The sequence below is a fragment of the Bidens hawaiensis genome, unplaced genomic scaffold (genome assembly GCF_021521415.1).
Source record: "Bidens hawaiensis isolate Kalapana, Puna unplaced genomic scaffold, B.hawaiensis_p1.1 tig00011469_1, whole genome shotgun sequence".
Lineage (NCBI taxonomy): Eukaryota > Viridiplantae > Streptophyta > Magnoliopsida > Asterales > Asteraceae > Bidens > Bidens hawaiensis.
Genome location: NW_027491895.1, coordinates 617,044 through 637,114, shown reverse-complemented (window position 1 = coordinate 637,114; position 20,071 = coordinate 617,044). Strand labels below are relative to the sequence as shown.

The 20,071-nt window shown below is 35.5% G+C and overlaps 1 long non-coding RNA gene across 1 annotated transcript; it reads right to left on the bottom strand.

The window, feature by feature from the left end:
- Positions 1 to 277: 277 nt before the first annotated feature.
- On the bottom strand, positions 278 to 623 carry LOC143538100 (uncharacterized). Its single transcript, XR_013136193.1, has 3 exons — positions 572 to 623; positions 408 to 489; positions 278 to 317 (listed from the first exon to the last, which is right to left on the bottom strand). It is a non-coding gene; the product is annotated as an uncharacterized LOC143538100 (long non-coding RNA).
- Between the last annotated feature and the right edge of the window lie 19,448 nt (positions 624 to 20,071).

Below are 20,071 nucleotides of genomic sequence, written 5' to 3'. Positions count from 1 at the left end.
AACGGACATAAACGAACACTAACACGTTCATTTTCGTAACGTGTGAAAACAAACAAGAAAACCCCATTCGGTTAACTGTTTGTGTCTGACTGTTTGTTCGTTTAAAGTTAAATTAACAAACACAAACATGCCTCATTCGTGTTCATTTGTTTCATTTACAAGCCTAATAATAACTGTCCTATTTGCAAGTAAAACTCAATTTACATATTGTATGTAAAAGAGTGAGAATTTCAAATACTTCTCTTTTGTTGGCTGGATGTAGTACATTGCATTCATAGTGGGCAGTGGCTGTCTTCTTTTGTTTATATCTTCCGCCACTGCAAAAAGAGAAATAAATAACAAAATTAAAACATAATATCAGGAACAAGGAATTTAAAACATTTTGAAGCAGGCTTTTTATGTCTTACATGAAACTCCTTCATCTGTTATGTCTGCCATCTTGCATGAACATGACATTATTTTAACAGTCACTTTATCCATTATCAGCACCTAAGCAAAATAGGAGTAGTTTCATTATAAGATAAATGTTGATTCAACATAAAAGGGCACAGATTAGTACAAGGTTGCATACCTTCCAATTTGATTTTGAATCCGGTCTTTTTGCTGATCTCAGCATTACATAGAGTAATCCTGTAAGTTGGAAGTAATTGTTGAATTAACTGACTTATTATTAAAATCAGCTCTACACGTATGACATAACCAATGTAGAACAGCCACTGACATCAAATCTTGATTAAAAAAACACAAAATACATTTTATTTGTAGTGATTAAAATGACATTTTGCTGCATATTAGAATTTTGTACTTTACCAATGTCTCGTCAACTAAAATGAATGGGAGATTGCTTTCGGTAGCAATTACAACCCCATTAGAATCTGCAATAAATCAATAACCAATTCAGATAGTAGATTATCAGATAAGCAAAAATAACAACTGTCACAACAGAGATCCAGACCACAAGAAACATGACTATAAGAAAATAAAAAATCTTGCAATTGAAACTACCTTTTTATCCCCGAAGAAGTTTGATAATTCATGCTTGGTTCAATTATAGGAGCTCTTGAAACGTCTTCAAATTCTCGTGCAGATTTCAGCCCTGATTGGTTAGCATTAGCAATGAAAATTATGCTTCTGATTGTGTATTTTGAAATCGATATAACGATTTCAGTGATTTCAGCTATAAAATCACAAAATTTGGAAATACCTAATTTCAATCTCTTCGTATTCCGCTGAAATTTTACCAAGCAGCATTCACAGATGTTAGTGCACGGTTTTGCGTCTAGAGTCTTTGTATTTATCGTTAACGTATTTGTCGTTTAATTTATGTAATAAATTATTAAGATATTCTAGTAGTTCATTAAGTTATAGTCTAGTTCTCTAAGGATGTTTAGCGAACTAGATCTAAGTTATTATCCCTCCTGATTCGTTAAGGATGTTTAACGAATCAGGGGGTGATTCGCTAAGTTATTTCATTTAAATGTATGTAACGAAGTGGACTCTAGTTCGTTAGGGAATGTTAACAAACTAGATCCATCTTCTATATATAGTGAACACTGTTCACTGTTAATTTAAGTTTTGAGTTTAATTATCGAACCTCTGTCCAATTCTCTCTCAAGCTTCATATTAACATTATACACATACATACAACTGATAATATATACATATAACATACAATCAAACGTAACAATGAACTAGATCCGTATATAGATTAATCGTATTCATACATGTATCAGATCTAAGATCTGTGTATTGATTAAAGGGTTAATCGGGTTCAAACAAGTGGTATCAGAGCTTTCGGTGCTCATTTACGCTTGATTTGACAGTTAATTGATGTTATCGGATTGATAATTGATAGTATTTTGTGTTAAGTCTCTGTTTGATTTGATTTTGGATCAAATTGAGGTTAATTGGATGAATTAAGGAATGTTTGGATTGGATTTGAATGAGTTAAGGTATTGGTGAGTTGTGAATGATTGGAATTGGATTTTGGATTGTATTTGGATTGATTTTGGTTAGATCTGAATTTAGCCGAAAACAGGGGATAGTTTTTGGTTAAATTGCATACGAATTAAGGTGAATTTTGTTATGGGATTAATACAAATGGATTCGTGTGTTGTTTACGAGTAATTTGATAGTCTACTTGTGCGATTTGGTTGAATATTGAGTGAGTATTACAAGTTTGATTTCTGGGTTTGTGTTCTTCAATTTCCAGAAATCTGAAAATCTTCGTTTGAAGATTCAAATCATTTCGTTAACAATCAAGTCTGATTGGTTAATCTCTTAGATTGATTCGTTAACATATTTAGCTCATTCGTTATGAGTTTTGGTTGATTCGTTAACCAATTCGTTATATATTCTGATTCGAGTCAACTGATTCATGTGACATGTGTCCTACCTCGGAAACTGTTTTATAACAACTTTTGCCACGTGACATTTGTTGTCAGAAGTTTGTTACAAACCGTTGTAACAACCTGATTCGCTATAAGTTGATTCGTTGTCAACTGTAGCTGATTCGTCATCTAATTAGCTAAGCCTTTTCTTAGTGATTCGTTTATCTAATTCGTTATTAAACCATCTGATTCATTAACCATCTGATTCGTTGACCATCTGATTTGTTGACTTATTTTGTTAAATCAAATTTTGTTGTCCAGACCAGATTCGTTAAAATCATTTCTAATTCGTTACCTGATCAATCTTAACTTCGTTAAGGTGTGATTCGTTGTTTACTGTTCACAGTTTGTTAACACTGTTCACAGTTCGTTTTAATTTTCAATTTTAATCCTTAAAGTTTGAAACTTGTCAAAATGGCTGGTATGTATGCATTAGTTTCTCAAAACATGTTGATGCAACAAACGTTACAACTGGACACCGAGATCGGTTCACATTCGAAATGTCCACGTTTGGTGAAATTTTGCGATTTTGCTAAATGGGAACCTCGTTTCAGTTCTCATCTAGGGTCAGTTCACCCCGATTGTTCATACTGTTTGGATGAGGTTTACACCGTTCCAATGATTGGGGATGAGAATATTGGTTTTACACCTAAAGCTATCTCACAATACTCGGTTGAAGAGAAGAAAGCTTTAGAAATTGAGACAAAAGCTTATTCTACTCTTACTATGGCTTTACCTGAAAACATCTTTCATTAAGTAGGGAGTATAAAGATTTGTGCCTCTTTATTCCAACATATCCGTATGAGAAGTATGGGAAACACCACTGAAAGCAAAAAGGTTATGCTCAAGTTTCAATTCAGAAACTTTAAACTGCTTAAGGGTGAGACTGTTAAAGAGATGACAACAAGGTTTAATCATTTGATAGCTGAGATGGATAAAATGAAATTGGAAACTTCTGAGATTGATAAAATTGATACCATTAAAAGTGCACTACCGAGTTCCTACTCTACTTTCTTGATGGTTTTGAAAGAGAATAATTATTTCAACAATGAAGATTTGGAGGCATCGGAATTTATGCAAAAGATCAAAGCACGAGAATACGATCTTAAGTGTCAAAAGTCTTCAAAAGATAGTCAAGGTCCTGCATTTTATGGTGGAAGTATGCCATTAAGTTCAACCATTTCACCTATCACTACATTTCTTACACAAAATGCAAGTGAGAATGCAACAACCATGTATAGTGATCCAGGAGCCTGTTTCTACACAGCTGGGAATAATGGATTCTCTGGTGCTTCTGGTTCATCTGGAGGATCTGGATCTTCATCACCCACAAATCAATTCTCATCTCAAACAAATGTAAACATGAGGGAGGCCGAACAAAACTTTGCATTTTTGTTTGCCTTCATGACTTCATATGAGAATTTGGTTAGTAGTAAGATTGCAACGAGCGATCTGACGGATAAAGATTATGATCAGATTGATCCTGATGTTTAGAACTAATGGACTTAAAGTGGAACATGGCGATAATAGTCAAGAAAGTTAAAAAGTTTATGCAGAGAACGGGTAAAGATCTTCCGTCTTTAAACAAGAAATTGGGGTTTGATAAATTAAAGGTCAAGTGCTACAATTGTCAAGAGTTTGGGCATTTTGCCAAAGAATGTGATAAGCCTAAAAAGGAGTATACCGGTACCAGAAAGCAAGATCAAAACTCATCGGGTAAAAGTGGAAATGATGCAGGAAAGTCTTCTGGAGGTAATCCATCGTCTTCTGGATCTCAAACAATGTTATCCAACGTAGATGGAGATGACTGGTCACAAAGACTACTATGTGGCAACAATCAAGCAAATCTGGCAATGTTTGGATTTCCTGAGTACTTTCAAGATGTGAGTGGAAGTGAACTGTCTTCTGATGCTGATACCGAGTCTGAATCTGATGATTCAAGTGAAAAGCTTCCAACTACTTTCGCTTGTATGGCAAAAATCAGTGATTCAACCACGTTTGCTTACATGGCTAAGCAAAATGAGGTTAGTACTTCTACTTCTAAATTATCATGTGCTGATTGTGAGACCAATAAGTCTAAGATAGATGCCTTGAAACTTCAAAATGATAATCTGCTAAAAAAAATTGTTTCGTTAAAGGATACTTATAGGAAATCCTTGACCTCTCAAATGAATTCAAGAGAGAAAATTGAGGCTATAACTATAAGTAATCATGATCTTAAGGCTAAGTTATTGGTGAAAATGTCCATCAATGACCAAAAATTTCAAGAAATCTTGAAACACAGATCAAAGATAACCGAACTTGAAAATGAGGTTATTGATTTAAAGAACAAATTGGACAAATTCAGAAACTCTTCCTTTTTGCTGAATGAAATAATCGAAGTATCTGGTAAGCCAAAAGATTCAAAAAAAGGAATAGGTTTTGTTGAAATTCCACCACCTTTTCATAATGATTACAGACCAAATCCTTTTGCTAGACAAGAGGAGGATGTGATTGCTAAAGAATCAATAATTTCTGAAAAATCAAAACCAGTTAAAAATGAAACTGTTAAAGCCCAATCTTCAATTCAGAAACCTCACGTTCAAAGAAACAAAGTTTTTGTTGAAAATGTTGACAAAGTTATCATTGAGGATGTGTTCGAACCTGAAATTATACACAAGAACAAGAACATTCCAAGTTCTAATCACATACTGTGTGAACCTCATGAATTTGATGAGGCTGTGTATGGTTCGCACACAGCTCAAGTGAAACAAGATAATCATGTGAATGTCAAACCAGTGAGGGCTAAGAAACAAGAAAAACCAAAAATTTCTTATGAGGATTTGTTGCGTTTCATAAATCCAACTGTTTCCAAGCCATCTACTGGTAGAGTATTTAAATTAAAGGGGATAGACACGATGTTCACTGAGAAAGACATTCCAATAAGTATCATTAAACCAGAACTTATTGAGAGTGTATTTCACAATGAAACTTCCAAGATTCAAGATCTTGAACGTCGGTATGCTCAAGCTAAAACATCAGCTCCAACTGATCCATTGACTAAAGTAAAACAAGTTTTAAAACAAGCTAAGAAAGTTCAATTTGTAAAGTCAACTGGAACAGATAAGAAATCTGAGTTATCTGATGATTTCGCTAAGAACTTGACCAAAAATGTGAGTCATCATCAATCTTCTGTGTCATATGTCCCGACTAATTCTCAACATCATCATGTGGACATGCGAAGCTGTTTTTTTTGCGGTCAACAAGGTCATGTAGTGAAAAATTATGCCAGAAGGCTATCAGAATCTTCATCCTTTTGTCAAGGACCATTCCAAACCGGTTCCTTTGATAAAAGAGATTCTGAAACGACCAGTGTCACATGATGATGATACTCATATTATGTTCTCAAACGTGAATCCTCGAAAAGTTGTTCATGTGAATGAAAATCATGGTTCTGTTAAACCAAAGTTTATTCCAACTGAACCGTTATGCAAAAATGTGAATTCAAATGTAGTTCAAGCTGCGTATCTAAGACAAAAGTCTAAGAAACCTGTAACTTATTCGCTAGTGGCTGAACAACAGTTGAATTCAACTAAGTTTAACTTTTCTCAAGAAAACCAAAAGGTGCCCAAGACTGGGGCCGGGGCTGCCTTTTTGAACTAATCATTTTTGTTTGTGTGTAGGGTACATCCAAGACCATTTCTGGTGAAAACTGAATCATGGATAGTGGATGTTCTCGTCATATTACTGGAAATCTCGACCTCTTAACAAATGTAAGAAATATTCAAGGGGGTTATGTGGCGTTTGCTGGGAATTCTGGGGGTATGATTACACAGGAAGGTGATGTTTCAAATGGGCATATTACTTTTGAGAAGGTTAATTATTGTGACAAAGTAGACCATAATTTATTGAGTGTGTCGCAAATATGTGACAAGCAATACACTATAATATTTAAGGATAAAGAGTGTCTGATTTTAAAACTAGGGTATGTGATTCCCGAGGACATAGTTGTCATGCGATCACCTCGATCAAATGATATTTATGTCTTAAATATGAGTTCTGAAGTATCACCATCGATCGAAACATGTTTTGTCTCGAAAGCAACCGAGAAAGATTCTATTCTATGGCATTGTAGAATGGGTCACATACATGTTCGTAATATGAACTATCTCATGGTAAATGACCTAGTTGAAGGTGTGTCTTTAAAGAATTTTAAGTTATCAGATCATTGTGTTGCTTGCAAAAAGGGTAAACAGAAGAAAAAGTCACATCCTTCTAAGTTATTAAATTCCATTGATACACCTCTTGAGAGACTTCATATGGATCTTTTCGGTTCAGTGAATCATGCGAGTATTTCTGGAGATTGGTATTGCCTGGTAGTTACTGATGTTTATTCACGATACTCATGGGTCTTGTTTATGAGTTCGAAAGATCAAACACCGGTTCTCGTTCAAAATTTAATCACTAAGATCGAATCACTATACAAACAGAAAGTGAGGAGAATTCGAAGTGACAATGGTACTGAATTTAAAAATACTATATTTGATATCTTTTGTTTACAAAAGGGAATTCATCGTGAATACAGTGCCCCATATGTACCACAACAAAACGGTGTTACTGAACGAAAGAATAGAACGTTGATTGAAGCTGCTAGAATAATGCTTGCTGATTCAAAGCTTCCTATCCATTTTTGGAATGAGGCGGTGAATACAGCTTGTTATACACTCAATTGAGTTCTAACTGTTAAGAGACTCAAGAAGACAAGTTAGGAGCTGTTGAATAGTCGTAAACCTAATATAAAGTACTTGGAACCATTTGGGTGTCCATGTACGATGTTGAAAAAGGATGTGGGAAAGTTTGATGAAAAAGCCATTGAAGGGTATTTCTTGGGTTATGCTTCTCCTAAGAAACGAGTCTTTAATTTTACGTCTGGTTGTGTTGAAGAATGGTACTATGTGGACTGTCAAAAGTACACTACTCATTCTCAATGGAAAGGTCCCGACTGGATGTTTGACTATGATGGTTTATTCAATTCATTTACACCAACAACTGATCAACCAAATGAAGATTTAGTCCATGCTTATATTGAAGAACAATTGGTAATTTCAAGATTTGCAAGTTCTAATGTTGTTAAAGTTCCAATTGATGCTCCAACATAAGAACCTGATAATGAGTCTCCAGTTCTCTTCAACAACGCATCTACTTCATCTGATGACACTCCAATTGTTGATCAACTTATCGAACTTGATAGTGATGTTTCATCTCATGACCTGGGTGAACACTACACTAATTTATTTGAAACCGTTGATGTTCCTGAGAATCCCACTCTTAGGATTCATAATTATCACCCGAAAGAAAACATTATTGGAGAACTTGATGTGGGAGTTCAAACAAGACATCAAGTTGCTTCATCAAGTGAGAATAATGTATTGTGTGCTTATACTGACTTACACTCGTCTGGAATTGTAAATCTTGCTAAATTCACTTGCTTTCTATCCCAAGTTGAGCCAAAGACTCCTCGTATGGCACTTCAAGATTCCTCTTGGGTAGAAGCCATGCAAGAAGAATTACAGCAATTTGCACGTTTGGGTGTTTGGGATCTTATCGACAAACCTGCTAGACTCAAGAAGGCGATTCCGACTAAGTGGGTATATAAGTGTAAGAAAGACGATCGTGGGGTGATTGTGAGAAACAAGGCACACTTAGTGGTGCAAGGTTTTCATCAGCAAGAGGGTATTGATTACACTGAAGTATATGCTCCTGTTGCAAGATTGGAGTCTATACGAATTTTTCTAGCCTATAAAGCTTATAAGAACATCAAAGTCTACCAAATGGATGTCAAAAGTGCTTTTCTCAATGGTGAACTTCATGAGGAAGTGTTTGTTTTACAGCCTCCGGGTTTTGAAGACCCTGATAATTATGACCGAGTTTCCCGATTAAACAAGGCATTATATGGTCTGCATCAAGCCCCGAGAGCTTGGTATGGCACGCTCGCCGACCATCTGACGGATAATGGTTTCAAACGAGGGACTGTTGACTGCGCTTTGTTTTATAAAAATATTGGTGATGATCTTCTCCTCGTCAAGATTTATGTAGATGACATAATCTTTGGGTCAACAAACAACATGTTGTGTAAGGAGTTCGAGAAATCAATGCAAACCAAGTTCGAGATGAGTTCGATGGGAGAGATGAATTTCTTTTTAGGGTTGCAGGTTCATCAATCTGTGAATGGAATCTTCATTCACCAGACAAAATATGTGAACGACGTCTTGAGCCGATTCAAGATTACTGCCGGAAAAATCCCTTCTACTCCTCTCCCCGTGGGTCACAATTTATCACCAGATGAATTGGAGGATACTGTCGATCCTACCCTCTATCGAGCTATGATTGGTTCTTTGATGTATCTTACTGCTTCTCGACCCGACATAATGTTTGCTGTTTGTTTATGTGCTAGGTACGAAGCTAGTCCCTGAGTGACTCACATGGCAGCGGTTAAACGTATTCTTAATTATCTCAGGGGTAATCCTGACACCGGGTTATGGTACCCCAAAGACGATACTTTTGATCTTACCGCTTATTCTGACTCAGACTATGGAGGATGCAAGATTAATTTCAAGTCTACCATAGCGGGTTTCAATTCTTAGGAAGCCGGCTTGTTTCTTGGCAGTGTAAGAAGCAGGCAACGGTATCCACTTCAACCGCCGAAGTTGAGTATGTTGCAGCCTCGAGTTGCTGTTCCCAGGTTTTGTGGATACAACAACATCTTCACGACTACGGTTTGAAGTTTCTTACTACTCCCATTTTAATTGATAATTCTGCTGCTATTAGCATCACCAAAAATCCCGTACAACATTCTAAAACGAAACATATCGAAATTTGATATCATTTTATACGGGATTGTTATGAAAAAAAATTAATTGACCTTGAGAAAGTACATACAGATTTTCAAAAGGCTGACTTATTTACCAAGGCATTTGATAAAACATGTTTTAAGTTTTTGCTTGGTTTAAATGGATTGAAGACCCTTGCTGATATCCTGAAACAAGGATGATTATCCTTCTTTTATGTTAACTTTATTTTAAAATTTATGTTGATTTTAGGTTTTAGGGGGTAAAAAAAATAAAATTAGAAAATACAAAAATATTGTGCTTTTCGTTTGTATAGATAAAACCCAAAAATAATAAAAATTTTAAAATCCAAAAACATTGAAAATTTTGAAAAATCAAAAAGATTGTGTTTTCAGTTTGTACAGAAAAATTTGAAAATCCAAAAAGAATGTGAAGTTTAGTTTGTAAAGAAAATTCCGAAAAGACAAAAAGATTGTGTTTTTGGTATGTAAAGAGAAAAACCAAAAAGATTTTTGTTTACGTTCGCTGAAAATTATGTCAATTACTTCTATTTTTGAATGACATATACTTGTATATGTTTGGTCCTGATAATTTCTTGTAAATATTCGGGATAGCCATTTACCTGACAATGGAAAGTATTCGTGGTGTTCGCTAAAGTTTCTACTTTATTTTCTCGCTGAAAATTTTGTCAGTTATTTAAGTTTGTGGAGCATACTTGCATGTTTTGGTCCTGTTATCTACTTGTAGATGGACAGGATAGCCATTAATTTATAAACTTAAAGTAACTGGGGCGATTAAATTTTATTTTTGTTTATGCTCCTCAAAATTTTGAGTTTTTGAAGCAAAAAGAGAAAATGATAGTACATTGATTATTTGACCCCAAATCCAGAAAGAAAAAAGCTTAAAAGACTGAGTGCTTAATTATAGGTGCATTGATAAGTCTTAAACAAGTCGTTAGAGTAAAGTAATTGATATAAACATAAAGAAAAGTTAAATTGAAAGAGGTTTTAGTCTCTAGCAAAAGTCTCGGTGAGGATGGCAGAAATGTAATAACCAGTCATACTCAAGCCTTATAGTTGTTGATCACCCAACAATAAAATAAAGTAAATAACGTTAGGATTCTGGACACTGTGAGTCTTTATGCGTCTTAATCATCTGGGTATTTATAACATGAATTTTTCATTCTCTTTTAGAGCAAACCCAAAGTCATTAAACTTGATCACTACTGTACTTCGTACAATCCAAATTACTGACTTGATCAAAATCCGCTGTTAGTCATACAATTGTTCCTCCCTTGCGCGCGTCTCAATACCAATAAGAAACGGACCCCAGGGGATACAATGTATGTAAGACGATAGATGGACTCGTGCGTATTCACTCACAGTAAAGGAAACTTAATGCATTGCTCAAAAGTTGTAAAATTCTCAAAAAATTTTGATTAACACTATAACGGTTTAAGTCAAGTTGGGGTGATTTGGCAAAAATCAAATTAAGCTTGAACGGAGATTAGAGGCTGATGGTTTCTGATATTCTGTGCGCTAATTGAACCATTAATCATATCACAAAAATGCTTGAATGCTTGTTATAAGATTTAAGTGGACAACAATATCAATGACTGACTTAACGCCAGTCATAGTATTGCTGAAATATAAAACTGTGATGGAAGGGCATTTTGGTCAATATGATTCTCTGCTCAAACTCAACAAAAATACAAAAATATGTACTGCTTTTGAAGATCTTAGAAAACACAAAAAGATTTTCTATTTCTTGTTTCGGATATTTTTCATGTAAATACATTCTTTAAATATTACAAAATACCAAAAATATTTTTTCATTTTCGTTTTACATATTATTTAAATTCTTTTAAGTTATGTTTCAAAAACATGAAACGTTTTTAAGCTATTTGATGATCGAGATATGAGATCTTGATAATTCTTTAAGTTAATTGGATATTTATTTAATTATTTAATTCTTTATTTATTTAATTCATTCATTTAAAATACTATTTAAATTGTAATTCTTTAATTTATGGCTAACGAATTAGGTCATTTTAACGAACCACATTCTAGTTCGTTATCCTAATTTGCTTCCGCACTCTGTAATGAATGGCTTCAATTCGTTAAGCATAAACTAACGAATTAGACACGAATTGAATCTAATTCGTCATGACACGTGTTAAATTAATTTTAACGAATCATCTGATTCGTTAAATCAAATTTCAAACGAATCAGCTGATTCGTTACCTTGGGAATCGTGAAATGTCAGTGTATATAGGACGGCGTACATACGAACTGTCCTATACTATTCACTCTTCTTCTTCACTTTACACTGTTACGTTGCCCAAATTTACATTATTTTTTCGATCTTCGAATCTCATACTTTTGACTATAGCACTGTGTTAATAAGGTATAGACGAGTAGATCTTTGTGTTTTTCGTCAATTTTAACATAGGTTTGATGGGTTAATTATGAGATTTTATTCTCGGTTTTTGAGGTATATGTAAACCTTAATCTTTAAGCTGTATTATATGTGATAGATCATAAATTTGATGTCATTATCATTGGAATGTAATTCCGAGTTCCATGGTAGTCCTTTATCAGATTTTGATTATGGATTGCCTGGTTAATGATTGATTGATTGTTTTCGGGTTTTTATACTTTGTTTAAAACCCTAACGTAATTACTTTATTTCATGTTATGGAACCTCAAATCAATACTATTTAAGTCGCAATGTGTTTCCAAGGTCTTTATGATCATTGATTCGGTTGTACATCGATGCTTATGGAGTATTTGATTTCAGAGGTGTAATTTTGACTTTTAGGTGTTCTTGGCTAATTTTGACCTTGACCAGAAAAGTCAAAAAAATTAAGTCATTGTTGACTATTCGTTAAACTTAGCGAATTGGAACTCATTCGTGTCCAATTCGCTAAGCATTTCATACGAACCAGAATACGAATCATTTTCATAACGAATCAAATATGGATTCGTTAAATTATAACGAATTAGTTGTTAAAATTATAACGAATTAGTTCTAATTCGTCATCTTTCTATAGTAATTCGCTACTTCTGATTCATCATTAATTTACTTGATAGCGAATTAGTTGATTCGTTACATTATTGTGACGAATCAGACTGTTTTATTAACGAATGACATTATATATTTTAAAATTGTTTAAATATTGTAAAATTAATAAAAAATTCCTAGGATTTAATCGAGTCGATACATCGATTATACAAATGAAATCTAAATTTTAATTAAATACATAGTTAATTGATAGATATATAAGTGCTCAAATTGTATAAAACTTGTGTTTATAAATTTTCATATTACTGATATTCTTCATTATCTATTCAGTATTATGGCTGATCAAATGGATCAAGACCCACCTGTTGCTCAACAAGAACAGCATCAACAACAAGAACAAGAAGAAGTACCTCTGCTGCCATATAACAAGAAACACAACATTTGTGCCTTTGTTGATCCAAACGTTGCTGATGAAGCTATTTTTGGGGATATGTTAGCATTCTTTTGTCGTTCGGTGATACACTTTGCTATAACTGCTCGACCCAAAGTTTATCTGAGCATTATTAGACAATTCTGGAATACAGCTGAGTACGTTGAAGTAGAGAACCACATTCGAGCCACAATCAACCAAACTCCTATCACAGTGGATACTAAAGTGATTAGACGTGTGCTTCGTTTTGGAGACAATGAGGATAATCCATGTGAGTTCGACAAGGAATTAATAAAGGGTTTGTTTCGTCGTGTATTTTATGGTGGCGACATTGAAGACTCTATGTTTAACAAGAATGGACTGTGCCCACCCTACAAGTATCTACTACATGTATTGATTCATTGTTTGGGTGGTCGTCGAGGTGGATTTGATGAATGCCGAATCATGTTGCAATTGGCTTTTGTGGCACTTGTTCTCAACAAACCGTTTAACTTCTTAGAAATGATCTTCTATCATCTAAAGGAGCAATGTCAACAAACGGCCCAAAATAAGAAGTTCTTAATGTATCCAAGATTTCTACAGTTGATTATTCATGACTTGATTCCCAACTTGGTTATTGATCAATCATTGGTGGATGATGTGCTTTCTTTGGAACATATGAACGCTGAAACTGTGCGAAGAATGACGATCTATCGGAAAGAAAAACCGAAGACCAAACGCCTGATTGGTCATATTATTAACCCTGATTATGTATGTCCTCATGAGGATCGCTGGATCCATGATGACTCGGATTCCGAGCATGAGGGAGGAGAAGGTGGGAACGATAGAGGTGATGATGGTGATGATGGTGGTAATGGTGGTGATGGTGGTGCAGCTCTTCTTGAACAACAAGCTACAGTTGAAGCTGCGTTAGCTGCTACAATTGCAGCTCAATGAAAACGAAAGGGTAAAGAGCTGGAAACTGAAGGTTCAACAAAGAGATGTGTGTCAGCTGGAGCTGGAGTTTCTTTTGGTGTTCAATCGTCTCGTCCTTCTATTTCTCAACGCCCGGTGGTGCCGATAACTACTAGCACTCAGGCGCTTACTTTGACGACGACGATGGTTCCTCACGACAGGCTTGGTATGATTCCTCAAATGGCTTTAGCTGAAATACCAAGGCCTCATGTTATTCCCTCTACTGTTCCTCCAACACCGTCCATGAGGCCCCCTCCACCTAGTGATGTCTCATTTATGAGAATTACACCGCCTCAGGGACCAATCCAGCCAGTTCATCCATCTCTTGAATCTTCTTCATTTGTATGAAAATCAAATGTCTGCTGACTGCCTTAATCAAGAACGCCTTATGGAAAACCAAAGAAGGCTGATGATTTATGCCTCGTTTTGTCATAAAGGAGCTTCGTGCGATTGTTGAGTCTCAAGGGGTGAAGCTCAAAGAACAGGAGGATCTCATCTTGCAATTAACATGCACAGATGATGCACTTAAGAAACTCAAGAATGATGACGAAGATCCTAATGAGTCTGGTGCAGGAAGTGAGCCTAAACAAACGAACGGCTCATCTTCAGGTGCAGGTACTAGTGGTGGTGGTGACTCGAATAAACAGATTATTGTTTATCAAGATTACACAGCTGCTAAACCTATTGAGATGATAGAAGCTGAAACTGTAATTTTTGTTGATGGATCGGGGGTGGTCAGGAGTGTGGTGAATAGAAATGAGATTGAGGAGGGTCAATTCGTTGAAAGGTCACTAACACGAGAGCAGATTTCATTATTTCTTGGATTGAATGATGACGAATTAACCGTGTTAGAAGCTGAGCCTGATGTTGAGGTATAAAACGATGAAGAGATCTTAAATGATCCAACTGTTGAGATGAACACAGATTTTATTTATGAAGATGAAGAGGTCGAGGTTGAAGATGTGACAGCGGAGGAGTATCCTGACTTGTTTCAACACACAAATGTTGATCAAGGTGCTCTAGTATTTAATGAGCAAATGTTTAAAGCCGCTGAGGATAATCTGGAGAATGTGTCTAAGGGTAAGAAGGTGGTTGATACGAGATTCAACTCAATTGAGAACCCGACTGATGCTGATATTGTAAGATAGTTTGGGTATCGAAGCAAGAGAACCCGTAAGATTATTGAGGCTTACAGGTATGTAGATCAAGAGCAGAAAGATAAAGCTGCTGCTCATGCCAAAGCCAACCAAGTAACATCATTCAAGACCGTGTCAAAGGTTCAAGGTGATATCGTTTCTTGGTTATTTGATTCTGATCTTAAAGTATGTATTGTGAAATGGGAAAAGGGGATTCAGTATTATGAGAAGATAATGGACGTTCTCACTCTACCACATTGGGATGTTCGTACCCTCACGTGTCGTCCATTTATCAATCGAGGAGGTGACCGGAGAGCATATTGGTTTCATCAACAATTGCTATTCGAGGTCAATTCTGGATTCAAAAATGTATTGATGAAATTGATCCAAGGACGGGTTGGAGAAAGTTGATTCTCAAGGTTAAGCCGCCAAAGACCTTGAAGCGGGTGCCGATAAAGATTTGAATCAACATATTCACCTGTCTTACAACCGCTGGTATAAGGATTATCGAACCGGCGAGGCCGTCATTGTTTTGGCAAAGGGTTGAAGACTAAGTTGATCAAGATCATTAACCCGATGTGGCTGGTGAACTTAACCGAGACTGACAATGACTTGCTGCACAAGAACAAGATTTTGTTTGAGTGCAATGAAGACTATGATATGGCTATGCAATTCCAACGCGTTGTGTGTGTATGTTATGAGAACGGAATTCATAGTTGCAGAGATTGGCAGTCCAAGCGCTTCAAGTAAAGTAAAGACAAAGAGCTCAAGACGAGGGGGTGTCTGTTAGTACACGGTTTTGCGTCTAGAGTATTTATATTTATCGTTAACGTATTTGTTCGTTTAATTTATGTAATAAATTATTAAGATATTCTAGTAGTTCGTTAAGTTATAGTCTAGTTCGCTAAGGATGTTTAGCGAACTAGATCTAAGTTATTATTCCTCCTGATTCGTTTAACGAATCAGGGGGTGATTCGCTAAGTTATTTCATTTAAATGTATGTAACGAAGTTGACCCTAGTTCGTTAGGGAATGTTAACGAACTAGATCCATCTTCTATATATAGTGAACACTGCTCACTGTTAATTTAAGTTTTGAGTTTAATTATCAAACCTCTTTCCAATTCTCTCTCAAGCTTCATATTAATATTATACACATACATACAACTGATAATATATACATATAACATACAATCAAACGTAACAATGAACTAGATCCGTATTTAGAGTAATCATATTCATACATGTATCAGATCTAAGATCTGTGTATTGATTAAAGGGTTAATCGGGTTCAAACAACAAATCAGACCAAATTCAATATTATCATAATAAATGATTCATGATTACCTTTGAGTAACCAAAATCACATATCTGCAATCTAGGAGCAGGGTTTCCATCTATCAATGTGTATTCTAGCTTCAAGTCCCGATGAAAACTTGATGTAACCGATAAATAGTTACTATATTTATACATGTTAAGATCGATCTAATCATATAAATAATGTCAAAGGACATATCATAGCATGACAATTGCTGACCCCAGATATTATAATATTAGATTATCAGTTGGTAAAAGAAGAGTTGCGCCTGAAAAGCTAAATTAGCTTTTCAAGTTTTATATCATTAGAAAGATATTTTATAGTTAACAGATTCTCGTCCTCACTGATCGAAGCGGCCAGCGTTATTCTATCAAACCCCAGAAACATATTCTATAACAATTGCTAGATGAGTTGGGGTGAATACGACCTTTAAATTAACAAAATATAAACATAATAACTATTTGAATTATGGTTTAATTAACAAATGATAACCAAATCAAGAAAATATGAATAATTTAAAACCTCGTTACAATGTCTCAAAAGACCTGTGATTGATGATTAACATTCTCATCTATCATCCAAAACAACCTAGATTCGTACCTTTTGATCATCAATAAAAATTTAAAACTAAGATTCATATATTTTGATTATCAATAAAAAAATCAAAAGAATATTATAAGCTAATTAACTCACCTTTTCACCTTGACAGCAAAGCTCTCTGGTATGTTTATTCCTCATAAGGAGCAAATTCTGAAATTATAAAACTGGAATCAAATAAAAGTGTATGCAGAGAACAATTTCAATATTGCAGAAACAATACACAATAATTCAACAATTCCTATGATCGTTCATTGAAACCCAAATAAATAAATAAATTTCACCGTAAACCCTAAATATGCAAATTATGTGAACATGAGGTTGTCTTTGAATTCGCCAATAGCTAGCGCTCTGTTCTAACACCATTAATTTTGTTGAGCAGATGATAATTCGACGGTGGAAGTGGGGATTGGAGATTCATGCTGTGGAGACGACATGATAGTTTTATGGTGAGAAGAAACGTTAGGGGGATAGTTGTAGTAATTGAAGAGAAACTGATGGATTGAAGAGTAATTAATGTCACCGGGAAAGAAACATGACCGAAAGGCTTTATTAAAAATGTTAAGCATGATTCGGAAAACGATTAATTAAGCATGATTGAAGAGTAATTATATATAATTTTAAGCATGATTCGGAAAACGATTAATTAATATGTCGGTTTGTAAACATACTGATTAATTAATATGTTTATAATATTAATAATATAATTTAATTGATTAAATATAATAAATTAGCTTTATTAAAAATGTTTCCAAAAACCAAGGGGCGGGGGGGGGGGGGGGGGGGTTGGTGGTGGTGGTGTTCTAACCCGCGCCCTCAACGGGTGGATGTCTTAACAAACCACCCTAGCCATCTGGGCTGGTGTATTATTTGAATACAACACGAATAAGATATTATATCAATAGACAGACGAATAAACATATGAACTATGAACCCTAACAAGATCAATCGGCCAAATTGTTGAGTGTTTGGCCAATTGATCATGGGGCTTTTGCTTTTGATATTAAGACGAGCTGAACATTAGGTTTAATTACCTTATATGGTGATTAAATGAGGGTTAATTGAGAAAATAGTAGTTGGCCAACAACGAGATTAACAACGGGTACAAACAGGTAACGAAAATCTAATTAACCAATGCGTGCATACTAAAAGTCAGCTACGCTGAGTGAGTTCTAGTTAATCAGGTAACATACAATACATCCATACACATTCATATATACACACCCGAAGGTACATATACATACATAGTTCTTTACCTTCCTTCGTACGTTCATACTATCATACCTTTCTTCTTTCCTTTCATACATACACATATACATATACCTCGTCCTAAAACATTCGCAGATATTATTAGGGTCTGTTCCCTACATTCTTGGATATTATTAGGGTCCGTTCCCTACATTCGCAGATATTATTAGGGTCTGTCCCCTACATTCGCGGATATTGTTAGGTTATGTCCCCTTCATTCGTGGATATTATTAGGGTCCGTTCCCTTTCTAACCATACCTTCCATACCTTTCTATACATTCATAATTATAAATTCCATACGTACATACATCAATTATATATATCATATATATATATATCAATTATAATTTAAACTATCCCTTGACGATACATGCAATATCCTAAGATCGTTCATGCATCATCAAGCATTCATTCATACATGAATCATATAAGACATACACTTACCATTTAAGGTAAGTGTATTAACTAATTACATCGAGTATGCACATAGCCCCGAATACATAAAAAGGAAGTGGGGCTGGAAACTCACCTGAATCCTATTACGCTTGCCGTTAATCGTTATCCCTTTCTTTAACTGAGTCCGGCTAACTGTTAAACAGGCATTTGTTAAATAAACCGTATAATTATTTAAGTTGGTGTTTTAATTAACCAACACACTCCCTAAGTTGGGCTTGTTTTATTTAGATGGGCTGTGGGCTTAAAGCTCGTGGATTTAGTCAAGTCAGACCCAACTGTCCATTAAAGCATCTAGGCTCAACTAGGTTTAGGCCCAACAGAACTGGGTCAGCCGAGAACCCTTGGCAGAGAACCTATGTTGACCGAGATCCCAGGTTTGACCAAGATCCCTTGTTTGACCGAGATCCCAAACTTGGCCGAGAACATGGGTTGACCGAGAAACCTGGTCACCGAGAACTCTCGTTGACCGAGAACCCGTATTGGCCGAGTTCTCGCGTTGACCGGGAACCCCATACGGAGGCTCAGGTCACTGAGAACCCTGGTCTGATGCTTTCAGCACAGGTTTTATCTTTAAATCCATTCTATAACGGCTAACGGTTCAAAATTGCTCTTTTAACCACCTTTCACCACCATTCCTAACCGTTTAACACCCATTAACCTCACGGCTTCAAGGTCTAACTCGTTTTAGTCGCAAAGCTTGAACCTTTAATCATAAAATCGTTCTTTAAGCTAGATCTAGTGTTTCCTTCATGAACTGTATCTAACCATGAGTCCATTACGTCCATTTTTAATTATCAAGTTGTCAACTTTATGTTTTATCTAGACCCGATCTAGTTTATGTTCAAGTTTCATGTCTAACCGTTCATAAAAACGTAAGCTTTAAGATCAAAAACATACCTTTAATCGTTTGCTAGGCCGCGGCTAGTTCCAATATATAACTCTAACTCATATCTTGCTTGTATGGTTAAGGTTTATCAAGAACTATGCTCGGTTTTAGGTCTTGAATCACTCTCTCGGTCGCGGCCGTAAGATGTAAGCTTATATGTGTGTTTTAAGGTGTAGGAAAAGGTGTAGAATGAATGGAAATGGAAAGGATTAGGGTTTAAGGGGGTATTTATACTCCCTTAAGCCCATGGACCTAAGGCCCATCTTTCCTTTTTAGTCCATGATTAATCCATCTAATTAGCCTACTTATCTTTTCCCTCTCTACTATTATTTTATTTACTAACTCAAGTAAACTTTTCCATTACAAGAAATAATATATAAAATATTATTATTATTTGAAATTGGGATGCTACAAGTCTTCCCTCCTTAAAGAGGTTTCGTCCCCGAAACCCAACTATTTATTAAACAGATTAGGGTAAAACTTGCGCATCTCATCCTCAGCTTCCCAAGTAGCATTTGATCACTTGCTATGCTTCCAGATCACTTTCACTAGGGGTATAACCTTATGACGAAGTTGCTTCTCTTTGCGGTCAACTATCTCGATCGGTTGCTCAATATAGTTCAACTATTCATCAACCTCAATGTCCATCAATGGCACGTGCGACGTGTCATCAGCCAAACACTTTCTCAGATGAGAAACATGGAAGGTTGAATGAATTCCTTCTAACTCTTCAGGCAAATCCAGTTTATAGGCCACTTCGCCCACCCGATCTATAATCTTAAATGGTCCAATGTATCTCGGACTCAA